Raw genomic sequence first — 14,984 nt, 5'->3', positions numbered from 1 at the left:
GAGAAGGGATCAGACAGGTTAGTGGCCCTTGCAGAGGTGAAAGCGCTTCATTTCCTCATTCTATTCTCTCAGGACTCCTAGGGCACATGTCGCTGTGTTCTCTGCTTTTGCATAAAAGGGCAAGATGTGGCAGGGTGTGGTCAGGTGGCTTGTCCGAGCCACACAGCTACTGAGGCTTTGGAGCGATCGAGCCCCGTCCTTTTCCCACTTTTCCCATGGCAGTGGGGTCCAGGCCTGTGTTCTCGTCCTCCGTCCACGGCTTACCAGATGCCCGACTCTGAGGATGGCCTTGAACCTGCCTGAGCCCCTTTGGTCAAACAAGAGCTAGACGATGAGACGTCTTCATAACTGTTAATTCCACGAGGTGGGACGCGCCCACGAGGGGCTGGGAAGTTGCAGCCGTGTGGCGTGTTCCCCAGCCCCCAGCATCAAAAAGCAAAGGCCCACAGGACGCCGTGCTCATTGCAGGCACAGCTAGTGTAGCAGAGGCTTCGCATCTGCCTCCAAAAGTCAGAGTTCATCACTCACTGTGTGACCTTGAGCAAGGGACCTCGGCCTTTCTGTTTCCGTCTTTTCTCTGTGAAAGCAGAAAACTGTTTTGAAGTTCAAACAGGAGACCTAGGAGAAGTGCTAGCTGGGTGCCTGGCATAGAGTTGGGGCACATTAGGGACAGGTCCCCACCAAGTATTTGTGTGGATTTCTCCAGGACTTACCAGCCGTGGGAGCTCATGGGGAGACGGCACACTGGCTCTCCGTGGCTCCATGCCCCCTGCCCCCTCCTGTCTGCAGCCCAGGCCTCACCAGGGCTGCTGGCCTCGGCTGCTCTAAAAGCACGCTGGCGTGTCATGCCGATCCCTGCCCTCCCCTCCCCTCCGGCTGCCAGTCCCCAGCTGCTCAGCAATCCCTTATCAAGGGCCAAAGTCTCCCTCTCCTGAGTGCAGGGCCCAGGAGGGCCCCACAGCAGATGGCTTGCGCTGTTTCTGATGAGAGCCACCCATCCTCTCCTCTGGGGGCGGGGGAGTGCTGGGCCAGGGCAGTTTTATCCCGTGACCCGCCTGGACTCCGTGACACCCTGCAACCCTTAGTGTAGGAATGGTTCCTTCCAGACGCATGCTGTGGCCTGGTGCTCATACCTGTCTCAGAAGCCTGGAGTGTGCGGGGCCTCCCTGTGCAGGCAGCAGGGGTGTATAATGTGATTTGAATCCGCATTCTGGACCCCACTAGAGGTTGCCCCCCGGCTCTTTTAGGAGCCTTCTGGATGCCCCTGCAAATCAGTAGAGTAAAAACATTTCCATGGAAGTCAGGGGACTGTGAAAAAACCCACATGTCAGACTTTCTGGATCTCAGCTTCAGGCCTGCAGCCTCTCAGTCCTACAAGAGGCTTTAGAAACCTCGACAGACCCCTGAGGGCTGGCGCGGTGGGGGCTTGGTAACTCTGAATAGTCTTTCCTTCATGGAGACTTCTGTGCCACCCAAATTGGGGAAATCCTTTCTTCTGGGGACAGGTGTGAGCCTGGGCGCTTACAGTGCGACCGCTTAGATTCCTGACCACATTACATGCTTCTAACGTTGCTCAGATGTCTTCAGGCTCCAAATTTAGCACCCCTCAATCCACGCACATAAGGAGATTTGTGGATTTAAATTCTTTTTGTGCAGCTGAGAATATGAAAACATACCCGACTCCTGCTCATGTGACCCTAATCCTGGCTAATCGTGTTTCTCTGGGGCACTTGTGCACACTGCCCACTCAGAACCAGTCTGTGCTCAGGGGCACTTTGTTTTCTCCCCGGTTCCCTGGCAAAGGAACAAGTAAGAGAGACTAGGGTGAGAGGCGGAAGATCTGGGAGCACAACCAAGGGTTCTCCCACCTGCTGGCACCTCTGGGCTAGAGTCAGTGCAGGAGGTAGCGGGGAAACTTAGGCCCCAAAGGAGATGGGCTTCCCAGGTGACCTGAGATGGAGACCGGGCTGTTCTCCAGGCTCCCCCGGGGTGTCCTGTGAACCCCACCCCAGTCCAGCCTAATGTGCCAGTCGCAGTCACTACTGTCTGCTGCTCACAAACCAGCTGTGGTTCCCCTTTGCCCGCACCCCCAAGTTCACATTCCTGAAGACGTCCACGATCTGGCCGCACACACTGCAGCCTCTCAGGAGGGCACCCTGCTTTCCACACTGATTTGTTCCCATCGCCACCCCATGCACTCTCTTGGGAGGCCATCCTCTATGCCCCCTGCCTTCCGCCATCTGTGCCAAAGTGCCCTGTCTCCATGCTGGATCCGAAGCTGGCCTAGTCTGTGGCTTCACTATGGAGCAGTGAAGACAAACATGCCGTCAGCTATGTTCAGAGCTGCATTACAGGCATGCCACGGCAAGAGCTGAAGAGTAGGCTCAGGAATCAGCTCGAGCCCTTCCTGACCGTGTGACCTTGAGTAAGCTACCCACGTCTGAGGGCCTCAGCTTTCCCCATCTGTAAAATGGGGTTATGGTAAACCTCTCTCATAGGACCTGAAACCACCTGTTTCACACCCTGCCTGGTTTCCAAGAAGCTGCAAAGCCTCTCAGAGCCCAATTTCCTCCCCTACAAAGCAGAGGTAAGGGTGCTTGCCCTAAGAGCCACTGGGCACTTTAGCCAGGTGTCCACACAAAGAATGTGTTAGATGTTGACGCTGTCTGAAATGGGCAGACCGTGCACAGATAAGATGAGGAGGCAGCTGGGGCTGCCAAATGGATCCTGAGATAGGGAGACCAGAGGCCACCAGATTTGGTTAGAGAGATTCCTTGGGCCTTTGTCTGCAGGAAAAACAATGAGGATTCTCTTTGATATTTAAGCCCAGCAGGAGTCAGAGAGCAAACTAGTGGGAGAGGAAACAGCAGATCAGACCCCAAGAGGGGCTCAGGAGTAGGTCAAGCTAAAGCCTCCAACTGGAGCAGCTGCAGGTGGGCTAAAGGGACCTTGCCCTGGGGCTCCACTGGCCTTGGCTGCACATCTGTGGGAGACAGAGCTGGGGAGGGGCTGCTGCCTGTCACCGGGGAGCCTGGGGGAGGAACTAACTGGAGCATAGTGGGACCTGGAGTGTCTCGAGCCTGCAACCTGAATGGTGCAGGGGAGCCCTGGTGCCATGCCTGCCACAGGCCCTGTCAGTGGCCTGTGCCTAGACCCGACCACTGCCCGGTGAGTGCCCCACAGCAGTTGGAGCAGGGTTTGGGAGGATTCCAGAAAGAGCAGCTACCCAAGGCGATAGGGGAGCCAGGACTCAGGGGGTCCAGCAGGCCCAAGCCAGCTCTTCCTGCAAGTCCTCTGAGGCTGCCAGGAGCTGTTCCCAGCTTGGGTGTCTGGGGGCCATTGCAGGGGGCTGAGGCTGGGCTGCTTTCAGGGCATTTCTCCAGGGGTGGCAACTGCATAGACCATATGGTCAACAGTGCCACTTGGAGCTGTGTGACAGGCAGGACTGTGGGGTCACCTGGGCTGGTCAGGGTGCTAGCAGGACACCACAAGGGTGGCATTGTTCCTGGGGTTGGAAACAGTGGGGGTATTTCCAACCCTGAGGCTGAAGAGACAAGAGGACGGAGACTTACTGAAACCCTGGAAAGACCCAGTATGTGTTGACAGGAGCAAGAGGCTGCCAGCCTTTGGCTGCCCCATAGGGAGGACGCCAGGGCAGTCACCACCTGACCTTTATCCCCTCTCTCCGGCCAGCCTCCTGTCCACTTTCCCATTGGCCAGACACAGCAGGAAGACGATAGCATGGGAGCCATTGATGCAGTCCATCCCTAAGGCCAGCCTCTGGCACAGAGCAGGGCAGAGAAGGTACAGGGGACATCTGGAGGGAAAACAAAGATGCCAGCTCACTGCCTGAGCCCCTGGCAGGCCAGGCTGCTGCAGTGACACATACAGGCTGGCAGGCAGCACCAGGCTGTGGGGTGGCCCTGGGGAAAAGGCCATTCTGGCAGCCCTGACCTGGCCTCCTATCAGTTGTGGCTCAGGCACAGCTGACCCTGCGCTTGGTCAGGAAGCCCCACTTGGGCTTCCTGTGGCTCCCAGGGGGCAGCCCAGCCCTGTCCAGTACCATCCACCGTCTCCCTCTCTGGCTTCCCTGCCACTTGACCTTGCTCTCAGTTCCTCGGACTCACCTGCAGCTTCCCCTGCCCAGGAAGCTCTTGTCCTCTCTGTCTAGTCGCCCATCCATCCCACAGGCCTCGGGCCATTAGCACTTTTTCGGGACACCCACCTGCCCCTCCCAGGCCCCTCTGCTCCCTGGTGCGGAGGCTGTGGCGTGACTCGCCTTTCAGGAGGAGCAGAGCCAGTAGAATATTTGTGGGTGTATATTAAGAGATTCATTTTAAGAAACTGGCTCAGGCAGTGGTGGGGGCTGGCAAGTCCAAGACCTGTGGGGCAGACCAGAGGGTGGAAACTCAGGCAGGGCTTGACTTCTGTGTTACTTTCTTTTCCGGGAAACCTTAGTTTCTGCTCTTAAAGCCTTCAGCTGATTAGATGAGGCCCACCTGAATCTCCTTTACTTGAAGTCAGCTGATTGTAGAAGTTAACCACATCTGCAGATGACCTTCCCAACAACACCAAGACTAACTCCTGGACATCACAGCCTAGCCACACTGACACACCTCACATTTACCCACTGTAGCCATTCTAATTTTTCTGTATGACTCCTTAAGATCTCAGCCTCTGGCCCACCCTGCAGTATTGTTTCAGGAGGGCAGGGGTGAAGGTCATTCTACTTTTTCTAACCATTATTTTGTCCAGCACCTGACAGTGATCATTAGACAGCAGGTGCGCAGTAAGTGATTATTGAATGAAAGCAAGAGAGAGAATCTGCAGAGCGGGGTGTCAGTGTCAGATCAGGGGCGTTGCCAAGACAAAGTGGGATGGTGGGTGCAAAGCACCTGGCATGTGGGAAGCGTTCAACTCAGACACACCGTTTCTCCTGCGTTTTACACCTCACCGTCCACTATCCACACACACGTGCTGTTCTTCATTTGTCAAAGGAATGATGAGCCCAATGCAAGTGACATTTTCTGGACAGTAATACTGATATTTTCAGGAATTGTTCTATGCACTTTATATATATCCACAAGCCAATAGCATTGACTCCAGTGTGCATTAAATATTCAAGACTGTGCGTACCGTGATTGTAATAGAGGGGCTGTATCTTCGGAAAGCGACTGCCAAGTCTAACCAGCTATCCACTCATTTGTTCACTCAGCTGAGTCGGGTGAGCACAGGCTGGGATAATTGTCTCATTTACAGATGAGGAACTGACTGGCCTGAAGTCCTGAGGTGGCTCCACGTCACACGGTGTGGCATGGAAGGTGGGGATGTCCCCTCCTCTCTTGGAAGGCGCAGGGAGGAGTCGAGCCTGAGGGCAGCACGGTCGCTGGCTGGCTTCATCTGGGACCTACTCTGTGGGAGGAGAGAAATGGCCACCCCCAGCCCCAGCAGTGACAGGAAGCTTTCGCCACCTGTTTACCCCATGGTGGCCAGGGCCACCTCTCAGGCCTCCCCTCGCTGTGGTGGCCAGCTTCTCTTGGATGATGTCTGGAGGGAGCTGGGTCCACTGCCCCCACGGCTGAGCAGAGCTGGGTCTGGACTCGGCCATGGGAACACAGCTGCCAACTGCAGGGGTGACTCAGAGCGGGTGGGGCTGAGCTAGAGCACTGACCGGGAAGAAAACAAAGCAAGGGCAGTGAGGATTCCAGCTCACCCCTCCAGACCTTCTGCGGGCATCACACGCCAACCTTCCTCAATGCTCGCACTGCCACCATGGGTTTGGGATGGTCCTGTCTCTCTTCTGCAGCTCGGATGCTGAGGCCCAGGGGAGGGGTGGACCTTAGCCTGGCACTGCCCACTGGGCTCGGCTCTGCCTTGGCTGGAATCCCAGCCTCACCACCTTCCAACCGAGGGCCTTGGGCAGGTCGCTGGACTGCTGTGGGCCTCTGTCCCCACCTCTGAAAGATGGAGATAATGCCCAGCACATCATCAGAAGATCGTTGTGGACTCGGGCATTGTGCTCCAGTGTTGTGCTTAGAGCCAGATCTGGCAAAGAGAAAACCCTCAGTTAGTGGCAGGTGTCCTCGCTGCTGATAGCATTAACATTATTGCTCTGTGTGCCCACGTCAGAAGTAGGGATGGTTTTTAACCTCATTTTATAGATGAGGGACTTGAAGGTCACACAGTAAAAAGCTCAGCGCCTTTCGGATGTTCCCAGCAGGGCTCTACCCCAGCAGTTGCAGCCAACCAGCTCCCAGCCCTCTCTGCTCCTCAGCTGCCTGCAGCCCAGAGGTGGAGGAGGGCAGGTCATGGAGCCCAGTGCTCTCTGTGGGCAGCCACATAGCGGCTCCTACCACTGCAGGGGGGAGGAGGGCACCTGCCTCATATCAATCATCATTGGCTGAATCGCTCCTGTGTCCAGGGAGCAATGGGCAGGAGAAACTGGGAAATGTAGTTTTCAGGCTTCCAGCCCCCTGCAGTACAGAGGGGAGCACAGCAGGGTAGGAACATACTCTTACTGCAGTAGACAGTGGCCAGCAGAGGGAGCCTTGCCGGTGGCAAGAAACAGGATAGCCTAAAAGCCCTTGAATGCAGGCAGGGTTGATGCCGGAATTCCACATTTGAGTAGGGAATTAAGACATATGAACTGCAGTACCTCCTGAGCCTCTAGCTTCATGCTTTGATCATAACTACAAGTTTGTTGAGTTCTCCTTGAAGGTTTCTGAACCATCTCCCATCACATGCCCTGTGTGCGACAGCCCTGGAGTAGAAAGCATTAAGAACGTCCCCAAAGAGTAGGCCTTGGCGTCCGGCCTGAACAACAGCAGTCGAGGCCTGGAGCGCTCCTTAGCTGCAGGGGTGGACGGGTGGCAGGAATCCTGGGGGCAGGGGTGGGTTCTGCAGAGCCAGCAAGGCCTCCAGGCAGGTGCCTCTCCAGCTCTGACTCACTCGGCTGGGGTTTCTCGTTAAGCCGATTCTCTGAATGTGGGATTAAAGCAGAGATTAAACACACTCTTGCAATAACACAAAGGCCCAGAGGACTCTGCTGGGGAGAGTTGCACATGGAAGGTCCACACACTCAGCTTCCAGGGCATCTTCTTCCTGGAGAATGATACTTAGCACAGAGCTGATGCTTAGTATATGGAAAGGAAGGAGGGAGGGAAATATCTAGACATGGATGCCAAATCTGGGAAAACATTCTGTAGTTCATACAAAAGACCATCTCCTGGTTGTATGAACTCAATCCAGGTGCTCTCTGAGCCTCCATTTCCTCATCTAGAAATTGGCAGTGAAGGTAACTCTCATGTATTGAGCATCTATTAAATGCTAGTCATTTCTGCACCTAATGCTCATGTGTCCCTTTGAAGAGCTGTGAGTGTCCCCATCTTGTTGCTGCAGGGTCTGAACCCAATGAGGTAGTTGGTATTACCCAAGGTCCCTTGGCTGGGAGGAAACAGATTCCGCATTTGAGCCCAGGCCTGGCTGAGCCCCAAAGCTTGTTCTGTTCACAACCCAGTGCACAGGGCTGCCGAAAGGCCCAAATGGGTGACAGCTGTGACCGTGTATTGCAAACCATAAAAAAAGTGCACAGGACAAGATGGCCCCCAATCCAACACTGACAGCTGGAGGTCGTGAGGGTGGCCTAGCCTTCTCTGAGGATGTGTAAGTCTTGGGTGCTCTGGAAGACAGTGCACCTGAGCTTCCCAGCATGTGAGGAGAAAGACTCAAGACTCGGAGTGATTGGGGAGTGGAGCAATATTGGAGCAATCAGAGCCACTTGGAGGAACCTTCTCCCGGGGAGATCAAAGCTGGTTGCAAACTCAGGTGGGCCTGACCCCTAAGCCTGTCCAGTGCCCTCTGACCCAAGGCATGGCTGTTGCTGAGGCTTCTGGGTCTGTGAACCCCTGGGAATCCTGATTTGCCCCCCCTACCCCGCATAGGACCGCTTCCCTGCAGGTCCTGTGAGGTCTTGGCCACCGAAGCAGAAAGCATGAAGGGTTAGCTGTCCAGTGCTTCAAGGACTTGACTTAACTAGTGCAGTCAGCTGGAATCATCATTTTCATAATACCCTGGTTTGTATTCTCTGATGCCTGTTGAGCTTTTGACAAATGAGGATGTGGAAACTTAGCGGGGAGGGACAGAATTGACCTTTGCGATATCTACTCTGTGTGAGGAACTGAGCCGATCTCTGCTGTGCAAGGCATTTTCCCCTACAGCAGCCCACCGTGCAAACATCATTACACTCATTTTGTGGATTCAGGCACTGAGGATCAGAGAGGTGAAGTGCCTTGCCCATGAGCACACAGCCAGGAGGGGGAAAAGATCCCAGGTCTGTCTGTGCCACTTTTTGTTCCAACAACTGTTGGCCAGGATCCAAGAGCAAATTCTTCACAAAAATCAAAGTAAATGGATAAAAAGTGTCCAGTGACCAAGCCAGGGCTGGAGAGCAGTTAAGGGGAGACTTTCTTACTGGCAGGCGTGGGGCTCCTTCACCTGGCAGGCCTCACTGTGTACCACCCTGTGCCACTGTATGAGCCAGCCAGCCAGGACTCCGAAGGCCAGGACATGGGAGGATCTGTTTTTCAGTGATGGGAATGGTCAGGGCAGCTAAGTTCCTGGGTGTGTTGAGCCAGGAAGTCATCCTCACTGGCCCAAGAGGAGAGTGCGCTGACACAAAGTGAAAGCAGATGCAGCTGGGCCTCGGGGCGGGGGCAGGGAGGTGGCGGCCGCTGCGGCTGCAACGTTCCAGCCTGCAGATCTACCCCGTTCCCTTCCCTCCCACCATCTGCACACCCAGCTGGTGCAAGAGGATTTGCCTGGACAACTCTCCCGCCTCGCTGGGCCCCACCCTCTTCTCCGGATTTGCCAAGCCTCTGACACTTGCAGGACACCGCTCCAGGAACTGGAGCACAGAGAGGCAAAGGAAAGACGCTGTGGCTTCTGGCTATGGCAGAAGCTTGTTTCAGACCTTTTCTCTCACTGAAGACTATAAATCCTGGGGTGGGGGAAAAATATATTAGGTTGGTGCAAAAATAATTGCGGTTTCAGACCATGAATTTTAAATACAACTAGGCTCAGACACATCTTTATTAGTGAAAATAGGAAACATTACAATCAACACATTTTTGCCAACAAGAAATAAGTTTGTCTATTCCTGTAGCATAAAAATCCGTGCTTCAGGATTCCACGAACTCTTGGAAAGCATTTTCTGCATCCCGCTGGTTGTGGAAGTGTTTTCCCTGCAAAAAGTTATCAAGATGCTTGAAGAAGTGGTAGTCAGTTGGTGACAGGTCAGGTGAATGTGGTGGATGAGGCAAAACCTCATAGCCCAATTCCTTCAACTTTTGAAGCGTTGGTTGGGCGACATGCCATCGGGCATTGTCGTGGAGAAGAATTGGGCCCTTTCTATTGACCAATGCTGGCTGCAGGCTTTGCAGTTTTCAGCGTGTCTCATCGAGTTGCTGAGCATACTTCTTCGATATAATGGTTTCCCTGGGATTCAGAAAGCTGTAGTGCATCAGACCGGCAACAGACCACCTAACAGTGACCATGACCTCTTTTTGGTGCAAGTTTGGCTTTGGGAGGTGCTTTGGAGCTTCTTCCCAGTCCAACCACTGAACTGGTTGTCACCGGTTGTCGTATAAAATCCACTTTTCATCACACATCACAATCCGATCGAGAAATGGTTTGTTGTTGTGTACAAGATGAGAAGACAACACTTCAAAATGACGATTTTCGGTCAGCTCATGAGGCACCCACCTATCGAGCTTTTTCACCTTTCCAGACTGCTTCAAATGCCAAACGACCGTAGAATGGTTGATGTTGAGGTCTTCTGCAACTTCTCATGTAGTTCTAAGAGGATCAGCTTCGATGGTTGCTCTCAATTGGTCGTTGTCAACTTCTGATGGCCGGACACTGCACTCCTCATCTTCAAGGCTCTCGTCTCCTGTGCAAAACTTCTTGAACCACCACTGCACTGTACATTTGTTAGCAGTTCCTGGGCCAAATGCGTTGTTGATGTTGTGAATTTTCTCTGCTGCTTTATGACCCATGTTGAACTCGAATAAGAAAATTGCTCAGATTTGCTTTTTGTCTAACATCATTTCGATAGTCTAAAATAAATATAAAATAAACAGCAAGTAATGTCATTGGCAAAAAAAAATAAATAAAGCGAGAAATGCACATTAAAATGATGTATAACATAACCACATTTATTTAAGAATGTATTCCAGTATCAAATGGCAAATTTCAACAGTGCTGAAACTGCAATTACTTTTGCACCAACCGAAATAGAAATCCAGCTCTTTGAAGACATTAGAGGACAACCAAGGCAGCTAGGACTCGGGGGAGTGAAGACCCCTGAGAGAAGGGAAATGAATTGGGCACCCCCAGTGTTCTCTGCTCCCTTCCTGCACCAGCTATGTGCTGATTTGTAAGAGGGTAGAGGGTCCGGAGGACGAGCAGAGAGAAGCAGTGCAGAGTGTCTGGCAGCCTCACAGGGATGGGGAGCAAATAGGGACGGGTATGTAGGTAGGTAAGTAGGTAGGTAGGTAGACTGAGTGAGTGAGTTCAGGACCACTAGGTCAGCCAGAACCCAAGGGACCAAGAACCTACAGTGAAGGGAACCACAGAGAAAAGAGCTTGTGTTCCGTGCTTTTTTTCTTTTTGCCTTTCAAGGCATTTGCTAGTATTTATGTTGCATGGGTCCAGAATCTAAGAAACCAAGCAGAAAACAACTGAAAGTCTAAAAAGCTAAACTCAGCTTATGGTGATCTTTCAGTGCAGGGGAGACAGAAATTGCAGATGGGATCCTGTAAGCAGAAGGCGCCTCGATAGGCGTCCCAGGCTGTCCTTTGCGAAGAACTGTGCCTAGGGGTCGAGCAGACCAGAAACAGACCAGTCATCGTGAAAAGTGAAACACAAACCCAGTTGGAACAAGGTAATATGCACTGGCCGTCCCTCCTTCCCAGGAGACAGCCAGTCCTCCCTGAATGAGGACAGCCTTGTGCAGAGCCTCTACGTTCATGTCATAGATACAATAATATCGACAGCAACCAGGCATGCCGGGAGACAGAACCATATGACCGAAGAGAGAGAGGAAGAACAGACAATAGAAGGAGACCCATGTTACCCGAAAATAGCTGTGATGAATAATTGCAAGAAGTTAGATGACAAGATGGAGACATTCACCAGAAAACTAAACCTATAAAAAAATTAGATGGAAATTCTAGACCTAAAAAATACAACTGGAATGAAGAATATATTATATACTTAGTATGTAATTCAGATAGCGTAGGCACAGCAGAAGAGAGGGTGAACACGTCAGTATCCGTCTCAAGAAACTGGAAAGAAAACAATAAACCGAACGCCCCCAAAAGAGGAAAGAAACGGCGAAGATGAGAGCAGGTGTTGGTGAAGTAGAATGATCAGCCATGGCTACACAGAAAGCCCCAGGAGGCAAGAGCTTTGCCACCATATCGCTGTGTGACTTTGGATAAGTCACTTGCCTTCTCTGGACCTCACTTTCCCATTTCACCCACCTCACCTGGTGGATTGAGGGTCACATGGGGGAACTGTGGCTGCTCTGTTAGAAGCATGACTTTGCCAACTGCCTGTGTGGTTCACCCAGGCATCCCTCCAGCAGCCAGGACATGTACCACACCATTAGCAGGTATTTACTACAGCCTCAAACCCATGTGTGGGTCATTCATTTCACTTCCAGGAGTTTCACACGGTTCTCTCAGTCGCTGGTAATTGCCCCAACTCCCTATTGCCAGGGGGGTTTGTCTTCATCTGAGACCCTCCTTAGGGAAATCCTCACTTTCCGAGTCCTCAGAAGGGTGCTGACATTTGTCAGTATTGTGCTGGTGACCCCGTTAGACTCTGTGACGGGCACGTTCTCTGTGCCTCCTCCGGCATTCCAGCATGTGCTGGGGAGATGACTAGGACTGCCAATCTGCAAAGGCAGCTTCTCCCCCTCCCCGTTCTCCTGTTCTCTCCCCTCCCTGTCTTCTTCCCCTCTGTTTTGGGAGGCACCTCCTGCTGCTTACGCACACTTGGCATGCAGAGATCTTTGGCCCGGGGCGTCTTGGCCTGGGTTCCACTTGTGGGAGCCAGGGCTGGCGTCCCCATGCCCCGCGGGCTGCCTGGCACTTGGTAGAGCGCAGGGAAGTCAGGCAGTCCTCCTTTCTTCCCTGCGGCCTGGGAAGGGGTAGGGGGTGTTCCAGCCTTTCCATTGCAGTTTTTTCCAGGGCTTTCGAAAGTGCTAATTGATACCAGCCCAGGAGCCTCGGCTGGTAGTGGAATCTGCCCAGGCACCCTGGCCTCAGAGATGCAGCTATAGGGTGCCCCAGAGGGGAGGAGAGTGTCACAGGCCCACGGCCTCTGCAGCTGAGCCCTGCCATCTGTCCCAGCTCTCACCCATCCTAGCGTCGGCCCAGAGCTCTGATACCCCACACAGAGCAGGGCGTCGTGGGGAACCCAACTTCTCATGCAGAGCCTTGTTTGATCGACAGGCCCACCAGTCTTCTGTTTAAGGGAACTTGTCCCTGCCCTGGCACTGCGGGTGCAGTCAGCGAGGGCATCCTGGGTTCTGCTCATTGTAAAGACAAATCTGGTGAGGCTGTGTCACTCCCCTGCTCAGCCCTCCAGTGGGTTTCCGTGTCACTCATAGAAAACTCAGTCTTGACTGTGGCTTCTGCGGCCCAACACACTCTCCTGCCACCCATGTGCCTGTGTCCTTTCTCACCCCATCACCTCCCCTCCCCTTCACACTTCCTCTGACCTGGCCACCCCAGCCTTGTTTCTCCGGAAGGCTCTGGGTTCCTGTTGATGCCTGGGAGTCTCACCGTAGAGCCTCTCACGGTGTATCGCAACCAGCTCGCCCGGGACCTGGAATGCCGCAGGGACCAGCACGTACGCAGCCAGTGCGCGGGGTGAAGGGACACACCTCGATGGGTCGGCAGCCCTGAGAAGCAGGTGGAGTCCGTGTTATCAGCCCCACGTTCCACTTGAAGAGACAGGTCAGAAGCGTAAGGTGCCTTGAGCAGGGTCACAGGTGGACAGCGGGGTGCAGTTTCCTGTCTGTGCTGTCTTGCTCAGTTCTCCCTCTGAATTGTCGGCCCTCGCACTTCCCTTCATTCATTTCTGCGTTCCGTCGTGCCACCAGCCTCCACTGAGCACCAAGCGTGTGCTGGGTGACAGGGCCACCACCGTGGTGAGACTGAGTTTCTGTCCTCACGTTGCTCCCAGTCCAGGGAAGACAGCAAACAGTGCAGGCAGAGCGGAGCCAGGAGAGGCCCCTAACTCGCCCCAGGGGTCGGCAGGGCTTCTTCCAGGAGTTGGCACCAGCTGAGCCCTAGAGAATGAGTAAGAGCCATGGGCCAAACTGTGTGGGATGGATTTTCTGGGTGGTGGGGACAGCCTGGGCAGGGGCGCAGAGGCAGGAGCGACTCTGACCTGTGAGTCAGTCATGTTGCTTCAAGTTACAGATAAACTGTTTTACACAATAAAGGGGATTTATTTTCTCATGTAACTGAAAAGTCAAGGGATAGGGCGAGCTGTAGGTATGGCTAGATCAGGGTGTTAACACCATTTGTCTGGGCCTCATTCAGCTCTAATATTTGCCACACAAGCTTGCAAAATGGCCAGCATGATACATCACAACTAAGCAACAAACCAGCCAGAGCAAAAGAAAGTTTCTTCCCTTCCTACAGAAGTCTGGGGTTTCACTCTGACTGGATGAATTAGGACACATGCCCATCCCTGGACCAATTACTGGGGTAAGAGGGCTGGGAACCCCCTGCCAGCCGAGTGAAGTCAGAGCCCACCTGTGACAATATGGAGGTTAATCTAACTCAAATGATACAGCTGCTCCTTGATGGGGAAGATGGGAGGAGAAGTGGATGGGACACCTGTGGACACCACTAGGTTATAAGTACAAGCCAGGTCATCCTGAGAAGTGAGAAACGGAGCAGTAGGCAGGGGCCAGAGCAAAATGGCACTGCCAGCTGAGCTGCGTACGCTGGGCTTGCGGTTCAGGAAGCTGTAAGGGGCTGCATCAAGCCTACTTCAAGCTCTGAATGTCTCCAAAAAGGCTCTGGATTTAACCTGGTTTGTGAACTGCCCCACTTTCTACCAGAAGGTAATCAATCTCCCTTCAACTCTCACTTTCCTGGAAAAACATACCCTGCTCATTGGCGATCTACACCTTGAGGATGGGGAGCAATCGATCAGACAAGTGGGGGTGGGGAAGCATTCCAAGAAAAGGCCAGAGACGCCACGCTCAAGTGCAGAGGTGTGAGCACCGTTGCACTGTGCAGAAGCCCCAGGAAGCCAGTGAGGTCTGGGGGTTGTGTTGTGGGTGTTTGAGACGTCCTGTGTGCTCTCTCTGGTGGAATACACTCCCTTTTGTCTGTATCCTTTCAACTGTGGGCATCTGAAGACCAGTTAACAAGACAGGCGTCAGCTCCAGGGTAGAGCCCCCAACCCCTTATTCCTGGTCCCCGACCACGCTAGGTGAAAGAAATCGGAGGGCTATGGATTTGGAGTCAGATCCTGCTTCCTCCTTTCCCCATGACCTTGGGCAAATCATTTAATCTCTTTGAGTCTGAGTTTCTTACAAGACAAAGAAGGAAACTAGTAACTAGCTGACAGTATATTTGGAGGATTATCTGAGAAGATAGATATGCATGAATGTATTCATCTTGTCAACTCTTAGGGGATCATCAAAAAATATTCATTCATAGATTAATAAAGGCAAATTAAAGTTCAGCCACTGCCCAGCAGATACCAGAAGCTCGGCGTGCATCATCTTATCTTTATAGCCATTCTATATGTAGGAATGTTACTATCCCATTTTACGGAAGAAGAAACTGAGCGCCAGGGAGATCAAATCCCTTTCCAAAGGCCACACAGCTGGTAAACCAGAAATTGAACCTGGGCCATCTAAAGCCCCTCTGTGGAACTGGGGCTAATTGGCGGAG

At 53.0% G+C, this 14,984-nt stretch overlaps 1 protein-coding gene across 2 annotated transcripts in view; it reads left to right on the top strand.

Annotated features, from left to right (window-relative positions):
* The window catches only part of ST3GAL1 (ST3 beta-galactoside alpha-2,3-sialyltransferase 1), a 91,472-nt gene that overhangs the window by 56,366 nt on the left and 20,122 nt on the right, over nucleotides 1–14,984 (top strand). The window lies entirely within an intron of this gene.

This window comes from Propithecus coquereli, unplaced genomic scaffold (assembly GCF_000956105.1).
Source record: "Propithecus coquereli isolate 6110/MARCELLA unplaced genomic scaffold, Pcoq_1.0 Scaffold28, whole genome shotgun sequence".
In the NCBI taxonomy this organism is placed as follows: domain Eukaryota; kingdom Metazoa; phylum Chordata; class Mammalia; order Primates; family Indriidae; genus Propithecus; species Propithecus coquereli.
Note: the sequence above shows the minus strand (reverse complement) of the source record. Positions and strands in the feature narration are given on the sequence as shown.